General features: G+C 50.2%; 1 protein-coding gene across 1 annotated transcript in view; it reads left to right on the top strand.

The window, feature by feature from the left end:
• Positions 1 to 18,052, top strand: part of egfl7 (EGF-like-domain, multiple 7) — a 158,023-nt gene that overhangs the window by 18,825 nt on the left and 121,146 nt on the right. The window lies entirely within an intron of this gene.

The following is an 18,052-nucleotide window of genomic DNA, read 5'->3' as shown; positions in this document are numbered from 1 at the left end:
ACTCACTGACCTACATTAACACACACCAAGTCCCGTTCCTCTATCAACCCCTCTATTCACTGACCTACATTAACACACACCAAGTCCCGTTCCCCTATCACTCCCTGTACTCACTGACATACATTAACACACACCAAGTCCCGTTCCTCTATCAACCCCTCTATTCACTGACCTACATTAACACACACCAAGTCCCGTTCCCCTATCACCCCCTGTACTCACTGACCTACATTAACACACACCAAGTCCCGTTCCTCTATCACCCCTGTACTCACTAACCGACATTAACACACACCAAGTCCTGTTCCTCTATCACCCCTGTAATCACTGACCTACATTAACACACACCAAGTCCCGTTCCCCTATCACCTCTGTACTCACTGACCTACATTAACACACACCAAGTCCCATTCCCCTATCACCCCTGTACTCACTGATCTACATTAACACACACCAAGTCCCATTCCCCTATCACCCCTGTACTCGGTGACCTACATTAACTCACACCAAGTCCCGTTCCCCCATCACCCCCTGTACTCACTGACCTACATTAACACACACAAAGTCCCGTTCCTCTATCACCCCTGTACTCACTGACCTACATTAACACACACCAAGTCCCGTTCCCCCATCACCCCCTGTACTCACTGACCTACATTAACACACACCAAGTCCCGTTCCCCCATCACCCCCTGTACTCACTGACCTACATTAACACACACCAAGTCCCGTTCCTCTATCACCCCCTGTACTCACTGACCTACATTAACACACACCAAGTCCCATTCCTCTATCACCCCCTGTACTCACTGACCTAGATTAACACACACCAACTCCAATTCCCCTATGTACCCTGTACTCACTGACCTACATTAACACACACCAAGACCCATTCCCCTATCACCCCCTGTACTCAATGACCTACATTAACACACACCAAGTCCCGTTCCTCTATCACCCCCTGTACTCACTGACCTACATTAACACACACCAAGACCCATTCCCCTATCACCCCCTGTACTCAATGACCTACATTAACACACACCAAGTCCCGTTCCTCTATCACCCCCTGTACTCACTGACCTACATTAACACACACCAAGTCCCATTCCTCTATCACCCCCTGTACTCACTGACCTAGATTAACACACACCAACTCCAATTCCCCTATGTACCCTGTACTCACTGACCTACATTAACACACACCAAGACCCATTCCCCTATCACCCCCTGTACTCAATGACCTACATTAACACACACCAAGTCCCGTTCCCCTATCACCCCCTGTACTCACTGACCTACATTAACACACACCAAGTCCCGTTCCTCTATCACCCCCTGGACTCACTGACCTAGATTAACACACACCAAGTCCCATTCCCCTATCACCCCCTGTACTCACTGACCTACATTAACACACACCAAGTCCCATTCCTCTATCACCCCTGTACTCACTGACTTACATTAACACACACCAAGTTCTGTTCCCCTATCACCCCCTGTACTCACTGACCGACATTAACACACACCAAGTCCCGTTCCCCTATCACCCCCTTTACTCACTGACCTACATTAACACACACCAAGTCCCGTTCCCCTATCACCTCCTGTACTCACTGACCTACATTAACACACACCAAGTCCCATTCCCCTATCACCCCTGTACTCACTGACCTACATTAACATACACCAAGTCCCGTTCCCCTATCACCCCTGTACTCACTGACCTACATTAACACACACCAAGTCCCATTCCCCTATCACCCCTGTACTCACTGACCTACATTAACATACACCAAGTCCCGTTCCCCTATCACCCCTGTACTCACTGACCTACATTAACACACACCAAGTCCCGTTCCCCCATCACCCCCTGTACTCACTGACCAACATTAACACACACCAAGTCCCGTTCCTCTATCACCCCCTGTACTCACTGACCAACATTAACACACACCAAGTCCCGTTCCTCTATCACCCCCTGTACTCACTGACCAACATGAACACACACCAAGTCCCGTTCCTCTATCACCCCCTGTACTCACTGACCTACATTAACACACACCAAGTCCCGTTCCACTGTCATCCCCTCTACTCACTGACCTACATTAACACACACCAAGTCCCGTTCCTCTATCACCCCCTGCACTCACTGACCTACATTAACACACACCAAGTCCCGTTCCACTTTCACCCCCTCTACTTACTGACCTACATTAACACACACCAAGTCCCATTCCTCTATCACCCCTGTACTCACTGACTTACATTAACACACACCAAGTTCTGTTCCCCTATCACCCCTGTACTCACTGACCTACATTAACACACACCAAGTCCCATTCCTCTATCACCCCTGTACTCACTGACTTACATTAACACACACCAAGTTCTGTTCCCCTATCACCCCTGTACTCAGTGACCTACATTAACTCACACCAAGTCCCGTTCCTCAATCACCCCTGTACTCACTGACCTACATTAACACACACCAAGTCCCGTTCCTCTATCACCCCCTGGACTCACTGACCAACATTAACACACACCAAGTCCCATTCCCCTATCACCCCTGTACTCACTGACCTACATTAACACACACCAAGTCCCGTTCCTCTATCACCCCCTGTACTCACTGACCTACATTAACACACACCAAGTCCCGTTCCCCTATCACCCCTGTACTCACTGACCTACATTAACACACACCAAGTCCCGTTCCCCGATCACCCCTGTACTCAGTGACCTACATTAACTCACACCAAGTCCCGTTCCCCTATCACCCCCTGTACTCACTGACCTACATTAACACACACCAAGTCCCATTCCCCTATCACCCCTGTACTCACTGACCTACATTAACACACACCAAGTCCCGTTCCTCTATCAACCCCTCTACTCACTGACCTACATTCACACACACCAAGTCCCATTCCCCTATCACCCCTCTACTCACTGACCTACATTAACACACACCAAGTCCCGTTCCTCTATCAACCCCTCTATTCACTGACCTACATTAACACACACCAAGTCCTGTTCCTCTATCACCCCTGTACTCACTGACCTACATTAACACACACCAAGTCCCATTCCCCTATCACCCCTCTACTCACTGACCTACATTAACACACACCAAGTCCCATTCCCCTATCACCCCTGTACTCACTGACCTACATTAACACACACCAAGTCCCATTCCCCTATCACCCCTGTACTCACTGACCGACATTAACACACACCAAGTCCCGTTCCCCTATCACCCCCTGTACTCACTGACCTACATTAACACACACCAAGTCCCGTTCCTCGATCACCCCTGTACTCACTGACCTACATTAACACACACCAAGTCCTGTTCCTCTATCACCCCTGTACTCACTGACCGACATTAACACACACCAAGTCCCGTTCCCCTATCACCCCTGCACTCGGTGACCTACATTAACTCACACCAAGTCCCGTTCCTCCATCACCCCCTGTACTCACTGACCTACATTATCACACACCAAGTCCCGTTCCTCTATCACCCCTGTACTCACTGACCTACATTAACACACACCAATTCCCGTTCCCCCATCACCCCCTGTACTCACTGACCTACATTAACACACACCAAGTCCCGTTCCCCCATCACCCCCTGTACTCACTGACCTACATTATCACACACCAAGTCCCGTTCCTCTATCACCCCTGTACTCACTGACCTACATTAACACACACCAATTCCCGTTCCCCCATCACCCCCTGTACTCACTGACCTACATTAACACACACCAAGTCCCGTTCCTCTATCACCCCCTGTACTCACTGACCTACATTAACACACACCAAGTCCCATTCCTCTATCACCCCCTGTACTCACTGACCTAGGATCACAGACACCAACTCCAATTCCCCTATGTACCCTGTACTCACTGACCTACATTAACACACACCAAGACCCATTCTCCTATCACCCCCTGTACTCAATGACCTACATTAACACACACCAAGCCCGTTCCTCTATCACCCCCTGTACTCACTGACCTACATTAACACACACCAAGCCCGTTCCTCTATCACCCCCTGTACTCACTGACCTACATTAACACACACCAAGTCCCGTTCCTCTATCACCCCCTGTACTCAATGACCTACATTAACACACACCAAGTCCCATTCCCCTATCACCCCTGTACTCACTGACCTACATTAACACACACCAAGTCCCGTTCCTCTATCACCCCTGTACTCACTGACCTACATTAACACACACCAAGTCCCGTTCCCCTATCACCCCTGTACTCACTGACCTACATTAACACACACCAAGACCCGTTCCCCTATCACCCCCTGTACTCACTGACCTACATTAACTCACACCAAGTCCCGTTCCCCTATCACCCCCTGTACTCACTGACCTACATTAACACACACCAAGTCCCGTTCCTCTATCACCCCCTGTACTCACTGACCTACATTCACACACACCAAGTCCCGTTCCCCTATCACCCCCTGGACTCACTGACCTACATTAACACACACCAAGTCCCGTTCCACTGTCACCCCCTCTACTCACTGACCTACATTAACACACACCAAGTCCCGTTCCACTGTCACCCCCTCTACTCACTGACCTACATTAACACACACCAAGTCCCATTCCCCTATCACCCCCTGTACTCACTGACCTACATTAACACACACCAAGTCCCATTCCTCTATCACCCCTGTACTCACTGACTTATATTAACACACACCAAGTTCTGTTCCCCTATCACCCCCTGTACTCACTGACCGACATTAACACACACCAAGTCCCGTTCCCCGATCACCCCCTGTACTCACTGACCTACATTAACACACACCAAGTCCCGTTCCTCTATCACCCCCTGTACTCACTGACCTACATTCACACACACAAAGTCCCGTTCCCCTATCACCCCCTGGACTCACTGACCTACATTAACACACACCAAGTCCCGTTCCACTGTCACCCCCTCTACTCACTGACCGACATTAACACACACCAAGTCCCGTTCCCCTATCACCCCCTGTACTCACTGACCTACATTAACACACACCAAGTCCCATTCCCCTATCACCCCTGTACTCACTGACCTACATTAACACACACCAAGTCCCGTTCCCCGATCACCCCCTGTACTCACTGACCTACATTAACACACACCAAGTCCCATTCCCCTATCACCCCTGTACTCACTGACCTACATTAACATACACCAAGTCCCGTTCCCCTATCACCCCCTGTACTCACTGACCTACATTAACACACACCAAGTCCCATTCCCCTATCACCCCTGTACTCACTGACCTACATTAACACACACCAAGTCCCGTTCCTCTATCACCCCCTGTACTCACTGACCTACATTAACACACACCAAGTCCCGTTCCCCTATCACCCCTGTACTCACTGATCGACATTAACACACACCAAGTCCCGTTCCCCTATCACCCCTGTACTCACTGCCCTACATTAACACACACCAAGTCCCGTTCCCCGATCACCCCTGTACTCAGGGACCTACATTAACTCACACCAAGTCCCGTTCCTCTATCACCCCCTGTACTCACTGACCTACATTAACACACACCAAGTCCCGTTCCTCTATCACCCCCTGGACTCACTGACCTACATTAACACACACCAAGTCCCGTTCCTCTATCACCCCCTGGACTCACTGACCTACATTAACACACACCAAGTCCCATTCCCCTATCACCCCTGTACTCACTGACCTACATTAACACACACCAAGTCCCGTTCCTCTATCACCCCCTGTACTCACTGGCCTACATTAACACACACCAAGTCCCGTTCCCCTATCACCCCTGTACTCACTGACCGACATTAACACACACCAAGTCCCGTTCCCCTATCACCCCTGTTTTCACTGACCTACATTAACACACACCAAGTCCCGTTCCCCGATCACCCCTGTACTCAGTGACCTACATTAACTCACACCAAGTCCCGTTCCCCTATCACCCCTGTACTCAGTGACCTACATTAACACACACCAAGTCCCGTTCCCCTATCACCCCCTGTACTCACTGACCTACATTAACACACACCAAGTGCCGTTCCCCTGTCACCCCTCTACTCACTGACCTACATTAACACACACCAAGTCCCATTCCCCTATCACCCCTGTACTCACTGACCTACATTAACACACACCAAGTCCCGTTCCTCTATCAACCCCTCTACTCACTGACCTACATTAACACACACCAAGTCCCATTCCCCTATCACCCCTGTACTCACTGACCTACATTAACACACACCAAGTCCCGTTCCTCTATCACCCCCTGTACTCACTGACCTACATTAACACACACCAAGTCCCATTCCCCTATCACCCCTGTACTCACTGACCTACATTAACACACACCAAGTCCCATTCCCCTATCACCCCTGTACTCACTGACCTACATTAACACACACCAAGTCCCGTTCCTCTATCAACCCCTCTACTCACTGACCCACATTAACACACACCAAGTCCCGTTCCTCTATCAACCCCTCTATTCACTGACCTACATTAACACACACCAAGTCCTGTTCCACTATCACCCCTCTACTCACTGACCTACATTAACACACACCAAGTCCCATTCCCCTATCACCCCTGTACTCACTGACCTACATTAACACACACCAAGTCCCATTCCCCTATCACCCCTGTACTCACTGACCGACATTAACACACACCAAGTCCCGTTCCCCTATCACCCCCTGTACTCACTGACCTACAATAACACACAGCAAGTCCTGTTCCTCTATCACCCCTGTACTCACTGACCTACATTAACACACACCAAGTCCCTTTCCCCCATCACCCCCTGTACTCACTGACCTACATTAACACACACCAAGTCCCGTTCCTCGATCACCCCTGTACTCACTGACCTACATTAACACACACCAAGTCCTGTTCCTCTATCACCCCTGTACTCACTGACCGACATTAACACACAACAAGTCCCGTTCCCCTATAACCCCTGTACTCGGTGACCTACATTAACTCACACCAAGTCCCGTTCCTCCATCACCCCCTGTACTCACTGACCTACATTATCACACACCAAGTCCCGTTCCTCTATCACCCCTGTACTCACTGACCTACATTAACACACACCAATTCCCGTTCCCCCATCACCCCCTGGACTCACTGACCTACATTAACACACACCAAGTCCCGTTCCCCCATCACCCCCTGTACTCACTGACCTACATTAACACACACCAAGTCCCGTTCCTCTATCACCCCCTGTACTCACTGACCTACATTAACACACACCAAGTCCCATTCCTCTATCACCCCCTGTACTCACTGACCTAGGATCACAGACACCAACTCCAATTCCCCTATGTACCCTGTACTCACTGACCTACATTAACACACACCAAGACCCATTCCCCTATCACCCCCTGTACTCAATGACCTACATTAACACACACCAAGCCCGTTCCTCTATCACCCCCTGTACTCACTGACCTACATTAACACACACCAAGTCCCGTTCCCCTATCACCCCCTGTACTCAATGACCTACATTAACACACACCAAGCCCGTTCCTCTATCACCCCCTGTACTCACTGACCTACATTTACACACACCATGTCCCATTCCCCTATCACCCCTGTACTCACTGACCTACATTAACACACACCAAGTCCCGTTCCTCTATCACCCCTGTACTCACTGACCTACATTAACACACACCAAGTCCCGTTCCCCTATCACCCCTGTACTCACTGACCTACATTAACTCACACCAAGTCCCGTTCCCCTATCACCCCCTGTACTCACTGACCTACATTAACTCACACCAAGTCCCGTTCCCCTATCACCCCCTGTACTCACTGACCTACATTAACACACACCAAGTCCCGTTCCTCTATCACCCCCTGTACTCACTGACCTACATTCACACACACCAAGTCCCGTTCCCCTATCACCCCCTGGACTCACTGACCTACATTAACACACACCAAGTCCCGTTCCACTGTCACCCCCTCTACTCACTGACCTACATTAACACACACCAAGTCCCATTCCCATATCACCCCCTGTACTCACTGACCTACATTAACACACACCAAGTCCCATTCCTCTATCACCCCTGTACTCACTGACTTATATTAACACACACCAAGTTCTGTTCCCCTATCACCCCCTGTACTCACTGACCGACATTAACACACACCAAGTCCCGTTCCCCGATCACCCCCTGTACTCACTGACCTACATTAACACACACCAAGTCCCGTTCCTCTATCACCCCCTGTACTCACTGACCTACATTCACACACACCAAGTCCCGTTCCTCTATCACCCCCTGTACTCACTGACCTACATTCACACACACCAAGTCCCGTTCCCCGATCACCCCCTGTACTCACTGACCTACATTAACACACACCAAGTCCCGTTCCACTGTCACCCCCTCTACTCACTGACCGACATTAACACACACCAAGTCCCGTTCCCCTATCACCCCCTGTACTCACTGACCTACATTAACACACACCAAGTCCCGTTCCCCTATCACCCCCTGTACTCACTGACCTACATTAACACACACCAAGTCCCATTCCCCTATCACCCCTGTACTCACTGACCTACATTAACACACACCAAGTCCCGTTCCCCCATCACCCCCTGTACTCACTGACCTACATTAACACACACCAAGTCCCGTTCCTCTATCACCCCCTGTACTCACTGACCTACATTCACACACACCAAGTCCCATTCCTCTATCACCCCCTGTACTCACTGACCTAGATTAACACACACCAACTCCAATTCCCCTATGTACCCTGTACTCACTGACCTACATTAACACACACCAAGTCCCGTTCCTCTATCACCCCCTGTACTCACTGACCTAGATTAACACACACCAAGTCCCATTCCCCTATCACCCCTGTACTCAATGACCTACATTAACACACACCAAGTCCCGTTCCTCTATCACCCCCTGTACTCACTGACCTACATTAACACACACCAAGTCCCGTTCCTCTATCACCCCCTGTACTCACTGACCTACATTAACACACACCAAGTCCCGTTCCCCTATCACCCCCTGTACTCACTGACCTACATTAACACACACCAAGTCCCGTTCCTCTATCACCCCCTGGACTCACTGACCTACATTAACACACACCAAGTCCCGTTCCTCTATCACCCCCTGTACTCACTGACCTACATTAACACACACCAAGTCCTGTTCCCCTATCACCCCTGTACTCACTGACCTACATTAACACACACCAAGTCCTGTTCCCCTATCACCCCTGTACTCACTGACCTACATTAACACACACCAAGTCCCATTTCCCTATCACCCCTGTACTCACTGACATACGTTAACACACACCAAGTCCCATTCCCCTATCACCCCTGTACTCACTGACCTACATTAACACACACCAAGTCCTGTTCCCCTATCACCCCTGTACTCACTGACCTACATTAACACACACCAAGTCCTGTTCCCCGATCACCCCCTGTACTCACTGACCTACATTAACACACACCATGTCCCGTTCCCCTATCACCCCTGTACTCACTGACCTACATTAACACACACCACGTCCCATTCCCCTATCAACCCTGTACTCACTGACCTACATTAACACACACCAAGTCCTGTTCCCCTATCACCCCTGTACTCACTGTCCTACATAAACACACACCAAGTCCCATTCCCCTTTCACCCCTGTACTCACTGACCTACATTAACACACACCAAGTCCTGTTCCCCTATCACCCCTGTACTCACTGACATACGTTAACTCACACCAAGTCCCATTCCCCTATCACCCCTGTACTCACTGACCTACATTAACACACACCAAGTCCTGTTCCCCTATCACCCCTGTACTCACTGACCGACATTAACACACACCAAGTCCCGTTCCCCTATAACCCCCTGTACTCACTGACCTACATTAACACACACCAAGTCCCATTCCCCTATCACCCCTGTACTCACTGACCTACATTAACACACACCAAGTCCTGTTCCCCTATCGCCCCTGTACTCACTGACCTACATTAACACACACCAAGTCCTGTTCCTCTATCACCCCCTCTACTCACTGACCTACAATAACACACACCAAGTCCCGTTCCTCTATCACCCCCTGTACTCACTGACCTACATTCACACACACCAAGTCCCGTTCCACTGTCACCCCCTCTACTCACTGACCTACATTAACACACACCAAGTCCCATTCCCCCATCACCCCCTGTACTCACTGACCTACATTAACACACACCAAGTCCCGTTCCCCCATCACCCCCTGTACTCACTGACCTACATTAACACACACCAAGTCCCGTTCCTCTATCACCCCCTGTACTCACTGACCTACATTCACACACACCAAGTCCCATTCCTCTATCACCCCCTGTACTCACTGACCTAGATTAACACACACCAACTCCAATTCCCCTATGTACCCTGTACTCACTGACCTACATTAACACACACCAAGTCCCGTTCCTCTATCACCCCCTGGACTCACTGACCTACATTAACACACACCAAGTCCCGTTCCCCTATCACCCCCTGTACTCACTGACCTACAATAACACACACCAAGTCCCTATCCCCTATCACCCCTGTACTCAATGACCTACATTAACACACACCAAGTCCCGTTCCTCTATCACCCCCTGTACTCACTGACCTACATTAACACACACCAAGTCCCGTTCCTCTATCACCCCCTGTACTCACTGACCTACATTAACACCCACCAAGTCCCGTTCCCCTATCACCCCCTGTACTCACTGACCTACATTAACACACACCAAGTCCCGTTCCCCTATCACCCCTGTACTCACTGACCTACATTAACACCCACCAAGTCCCGTTCCCCTATCACCCCCTGTACTCACTGACCTACATTAACACACACCAAGTCCCGTTCCCCTATCACCCCTGTACTCACTGACCTACATTAACACACACCAAGTCCCGTTCCTCTATCACCCCCTGGACTCACTGACCTACATTAACACACACCAAGTCCCGTTCCCCTATCACCCCCTGTACTCACTGACCTACAATAACACACACCAAGTCCCTATCCCCTATCACCCCTGTACTCAATGACCTACATTAACACACACCAAGTCCCGTTCCTCTATCACCCCCTGTACTCACTGACCTACATTAACACACACCAAGTCCCGTTCCTCTATCACCCCTGTACTCACTGACCTACATTAACACACACCAAGTCCTGTTCCCCTATCACCCCTGTACTCACTGACCTACATTAACACACACCAAGTCCCGTTCCCCTATCACCCCTGTACTCACTGACCTACATTAACACACACCAAGTCCTGTTCCCCGATCACCCCCTGTACTCACTGACCTACATTAACACACACCATGTCCCGTTCCCCTATCACCCCTGTACTCACTGACCTACATTAACACACATCAAGTCCTGTTCCCCTATCACCCCCTGTACTCACTGACCTACATTAACACACACCACGTCCCATTCCCCTATCACCCCTGTACTCACTGACCTACATTAACACACACCAAGTCCTGTTCCCCTATCACCCCTGTACTCACTGTCCTACATAAACACACACCAAGTCCCATTCCCCTTTCACCCCTGTACTCACTGACCTACATTAACACACACCAAGTCCCATTCCCCTATCACCCCTGTACTCACTGACCTACATTAACACACACCAAGTCCTGTTCCCCTATCACCCCTGTACTCACTGACATACGTTAACTCACACCAAGTCCCATTCCCCTATCACCCCTGTACTCACTGACCTACATTAACACACACCAAGTCCTGTTCCCCTATCACCCCTGTAGTCACTGACCTACATTAACACACACCAAGTCCCGTTCCCCTATAACCCCCTGTACTCACTGACCTACATTAACACACACCAAGTCCCATTCCCCTATCACCCCTGTACTCACTGACCTACATTAACACACACCAAGTCCTGTTCCCCTATCGCCCCTGTACTCACTGACCTACATTAACACACACCAAATCCTGTTCCTCTATCACCCCCTGTACTCACTGACCTACATTCACACACACCAAGTCCCGTTCCACTGTCACCCCCTCTACTCACTGACCTACAATAACACACACCAAGTCCCGTTCCTCTATCACCCCCTGTACTCACTGACCTACATTCACACACACCAAGTCCCGTTCCACTGTCACCCCCTCTACTCACTGACCTACATTAACACACACCAAGTCCCGTTCCTCTATCACCCCCTGCACTCACTGACCTACATTAACACACACCAAGTCCCGTTCCACTGTCACCCCGTCTACTCACTGACCTACATTAACACACACAAAGTCCCATTCCCCTATCACCCCCTTTACTCACTGACCTACATTAACACACACCAAGTCCCATTCCTCTATCACCCCTGTACTCACTGACTTACATTAACACACACCAAGTTCTGTTCCCCTATCACCCCCTGTACTCACTGACCTACATTAACACACACCAAGTCCTGTTCCTCTATCACCCCTGTACTCACTGACCGACATTAACACACACCAAGTCCCGTTCCCCTATCACCCCTGTACTCGGTGACCTACATTAACTCACACCAAGTCCCGTTCCTCCATCACCCCCTGTACTCACTGACCTACATTAACACACACCAAGTCCCGTTCCCCCATCACCCCCTGTACTCACTGACCTACATTAACACACACCAAGTCCTGTTCCCCTATCGCCCCTGTACTCACTGACCTACATTAACACACACCAAGTCCTGTTCCTCTATCACCCCCTGTACTCACTGACCTACATTCACACACACCAAGTCCCGTTCCACTGTCACCCCCTCTACTCACTGACCTACAATAACACACACCAAGTCCCGTTCCTCTATCACCCCCTGTACTCACTGACCTACATTCACACACACCAAGTCCCGTTCCACTGTCACCCCCTCTACTCACTGACCTACATTAACACACACCAAGTCCCATTCCCCCATCACCCCCTGTACTCACTGACCTACATTAACACACACCAAGTCCCGTTCCCCCATCACCCCCTGTACTCACTGACCTACATTAACACACACCAAGTCCCGTTCCTCTATCACCCCCTGTACTCACTGACCTACATTCACACACACCAAGTCCCATTCCTCTATCACCCCCTGTACTCACTGACCTAGATTAACACACACCAACTCCAATTCCCCTATGTACCCTGTACTCACTGACCTACATTAACACACACCAAGTCCCGTTCCTCTATCACCCCCTGGACTCACTGACCTACATTAACACACACCAAGTCCCGTTCCCCTATCACCCCCTGTACTCACTGACCTACAATAACACACACCAAGTCCCTATCCCCTATCACCCCTGTACTCAATGACCTACATTAACACACACCAAGTCCCGTTCCTCTATCACCCCCTGTACTCACTGACCTACATTAACACACACCAAGTCCCGTTCCTCTATCACCCCCTGTACTCACTGACCTACATTAACACCCACCAAGTCCCGTTCCCCTATCACCCCCTGTACTCACTGACCTACATTAACACACACCAAGTCCCGTTCCCCTATCACCCCTGTACTCACTGACCTACATTAACACACACCAAGTCCCGTTCCTCTATCACCCCCTGTACTCACTGACCTACATTAACACACACCAAGTCCTGTTCCCCTATCACCCCTGTACTCACTGACCTACATTAACACACACCAAGTCCTGTTCCCCTATCACCCCCTGTACTCACTGACCTACATTAACACACACCAAGTCCCGTTCCTCTATCACCCCTGTACTCACTGACCGACATCAACACACACCAAGTCCCGTTCCCCTATAACCCCTGTACTCACTGACCTACATTAACACACACCAAGTCCCATTCCCCTATCACCCCTGTACTCACTGACCTACATTAACACACACCAAGTCCTGTTCCCCGATCACCCCCTGTACTCACTGACCTACATTAACACACACCATGTCCCGTTCCCCTATCACCCCTGTACTCACTGACCTACATTAACACACATCAAGTCCTGTTCCCCTATCACCCCCTGTACTCACTGACCTACATTAACACACACCACGTCCCATTCCCCTATCACCCCTGTACTCACTGACCTACATTAACACACACCAAGTCCTGTTCCCCTATCACCCCTGTACTCACTGTCCTACATAAACACACACCAAGTCCCATTCCCCTTTCACCCCTGTACTCACTGACCTACATTAACACACACCAAGTCCCATTCCCCTATCACCCCTGTACTCACTGACCTACATTAACACACACCAAGTCCTGTTCCCCTATCACCCCTGTACTCACTGACATACGTTAACTCACACCAAGTCCCATTCCCCTATCACCCCTGTACTCACTGACCTACATTAACACACACCAAGTCCTGTTCCCCTATCACCCCTGTAGTCACTGACCTACATTAACACACACCAAGTCCCGTTCCCCTATAACCCCCTGTACTCACTGACCTACATTAACACACACCAAGTCCCATTCCCCTATCACCCCTGTACTCACTGACCTACATTAACACACACCAAGTCCTGTTCCCCTATCGCCCCTGTACTCACTGACCTACATTAACACACACCAAGTCCTGTTCCTCTATCACCCCCTGTACTCACTGACCTACATTCACACACACCAAGTCCCGTTCCACTGTCACCCCCTCTACTCACTGACCTACAATAACACACACCAAGTCCCGTTCCTCTATCACCCCCTGTACTCACTGACCTACATTCACACACACCAAGTCCCGTTCCACTGTCACCCCCTCTACTCACTGACCTACATTAACACACACCAAGTCCCGTTCCTCTATCACCCCCTGCACTCACTGACCTACATTAACACACACCAAGTCCCGTTCCACTGTCACCCCGTCTACTCACTGACCTACATTAACACACACAAAGTCCCATTCCCCTATCACCCCCTTTACTCACTGACCTACATTAACACACACCAAGTCCCATTCCTCTATCACCCCTGTACTCACTGACTTACATTAACACACACCAAGTTCTGTTCCCCTATCACCCCCTGTACTCACTGACCTACATTAACACACACCAAGTCCTGTTCCTCTATCACCCCTGTACTCACTGACCGACATTAACACACACCAAGTCCCGTTCCCCTATCACCCCTGTACTCGGTGACCTACATTAACTCACACCAAGTCCCGTTCCTCCATCACCCCCTGTACTCACTGACCTACATTAACACACACCAAGTCCCGTTCCCCCATCACCCCCTGTACTCACTGACCTACATTAACACACACCAAGTCCCGTTCCCCCATCACCCCCTGTACTCACTGACCTACATTAACACACACCAAGTCCCGTTCCTCTATCACCCCCTGTACTCACTGACCTACATTAACACACACCAAGTCCCATTCCTCTATCACCCCCTGTACTCACTGACCTACATTAACACACACCAAGACCCATTCCCCTATCACCCCCTGTACTCACTGACCTACATTAACACACACCAAGTCCCGTTCCTCTATCACCCCCTGCACTCACTGACTTACATTAACACACACCAAGTCCCATTCCCCTATCACCCCCTGTACTCACTGACCTACATTAACACACACCAAGTCCCATTCCTCTATCACCCCCTGCACTCACTGACTTACATTAACACACACCAAGTCCCATTCCCCTATCACCCCCTCTACTCACTGACCTACATTAACACACACCAAGTCCCATTCCCCTATCACCCCCTGTACTCACTGACCTACATTAACACACACCAAGTCCCATTCCTCTATCACCCCTGTACTCACTGACCTACATTCACACACACCAAGTTCTTTTCCCCTATCACCCCCTGTACTCACTGACCTACATTAACACACACCAAGTCCCGTTCCCCTATCACCCCCTGTACTCACTGACCTACATTAACACACACCAAGTCCCGTTCCCCGATCACCTCCTGTACTCACTGACCTACATTAACACACACCAAGTCCCATTCCCCTCTCACCCCTGTACTCACTGACCTACATTAACACACACCAAGTCCCGTTCCCCTATCACCCCCTGTACTCACTGACCTACATTAACACACACCAAGTCCCATTCCCCTGTCACCCCTGTACTCACTGACCGACATTAACACACACCAAGTCCCATTCCCCTGTCACCCCTGTACTCACTGATCGACATTAACACACACCAAGTCCCGTTCCCCTATCACCCCCTGTACTCACTGACCTACAATAACACACACCAAGTCCCGTTCCCCTATCACCCCCTTACTCACTGACCTACATTAACACACACCAAGTCCCATTCCCCTATCACCCCCTGTACTCACTGACCTACATTAACACACACCAAGTCCCATTCCCCTATCACCCCCTGTACTCACTGACCTACATTAACACACACCAAGTCCCGTTCCCCTATCACCCCCTGTACTCACTGACCTACAATAACACACACCAAGTCCCGTTCCCCTATCACCCCCTTACTCACTGACCTACATTAACACACACCAAGTCCCATTCCCCTATCACCCCCTGTACTCACTGACCTACATTAACACACACCAAGTCCCGTTCCTCTATCACCCCCTGTACTCACTGACCTACATTAACACACACCAAGTCCCGTTCCCCGATCACCTCCTGTACTCACTGACCTACATTAACACACACCAAGTCCCGTTCCCCGATCACCTCCTGTACTCACTGACCTACATTAACACACACCAAGTCCCATTCCCCTCTCACCCCTGTACTCACTGACCTACATTAACACACACCAAGTCCCGTTCCCCTATCACCCCCTGTACTCACTGACCTACATTAACACACACCAAGTCCCATTCCCCTGTCACCCCTGTACTCACTGACCGACATTAACACACACCAAGTCCCATTCCCCTGTCACCCCTGTACTCACTGATCGACATTAACACACACCAAGTCCCGTTCCCCTATCACCCCCTGTACTCACTGACCTACAATAACACACACCAAGTCCCGTTCCCCTATCACCCCCTTACTCACTGACCTACATTAACACACACCAAGTCCCATTCCCCTATCACCCCCTGTACTCACTGACCTACATTAACACACACCAAGTCCCATTCCCCTATCACCCCCTGTACTCACTGACCTACATTAACACACACCAAGTCCCGTTCCCCTATCACCCCCTGTACTCACTGACCTACAATAACACACACCAACTCCCGTTCCCCTATCACCCCCTTACTCACTGACCTACATTAACACACACCAAGTCCCATTCCCCTATCACCCCCTGTACTCACTGACCTACATTAACACACACCAAGTCCCGTTCCTCTATCACCCCCTGTACTCACTGACCTACATTAACACACACCAAGTCCCATTCCCCTATCACCCCCTGTACTCACTGACCTACATTAACACACACCAAGTCCCGTTCCTCTATCACCCCCTGTACTCACTGACCTACATTAACACACACCAAGTCCCATTCCTCTATCACCCCCTGTACTCACTGACCTAGATTAACACACACCAACTCCAATTCCCCTATGTACCCTGTACTCACTGACCTACATTAACACACACCAGGTCCCGTTCCTCTATCACCCCTGGACTCACTGACCTAGTTTAACACACACCAAGTCCCGTTCCTCTATCACCCCCTGGACTCACTGACCTACATTAACACACACCAAGTCCCATTCCCCTATCACCCCTGTACTCACTGACCTACATTAACACACACCAAGTCCTGTTCCCCTATCACCCCTGTACTCACTGACATACGTTAACACACACCAAGTCCCATTCCCCTATCACCCCTGTACTCACTGACCTACATTAACACACACCAAGTCCTGTTCCCCTATCACCCCTGTACTCACTGACCTACATTAACACACACCAAGTCCTGTTCCCCTATCACCCCTGTA

This window comes from Heterodontus francisci, unplaced genomic scaffold (genome assembly GCF_036365525.1).
Source record: "Heterodontus francisci isolate sHetFra1 unplaced genomic scaffold, sHetFra1.hap1 HAP1_SCAFFOLD_894, whole genome shotgun sequence".
NCBI lineage: Eukaryota > Metazoa > Chordata > Chondrichthyes > Heterodontiformes > Heterodontidae > Heterodontus > Heterodontus francisci.
This window is presented reverse-complemented; position numbering and strand designations above follow the sequence as displayed.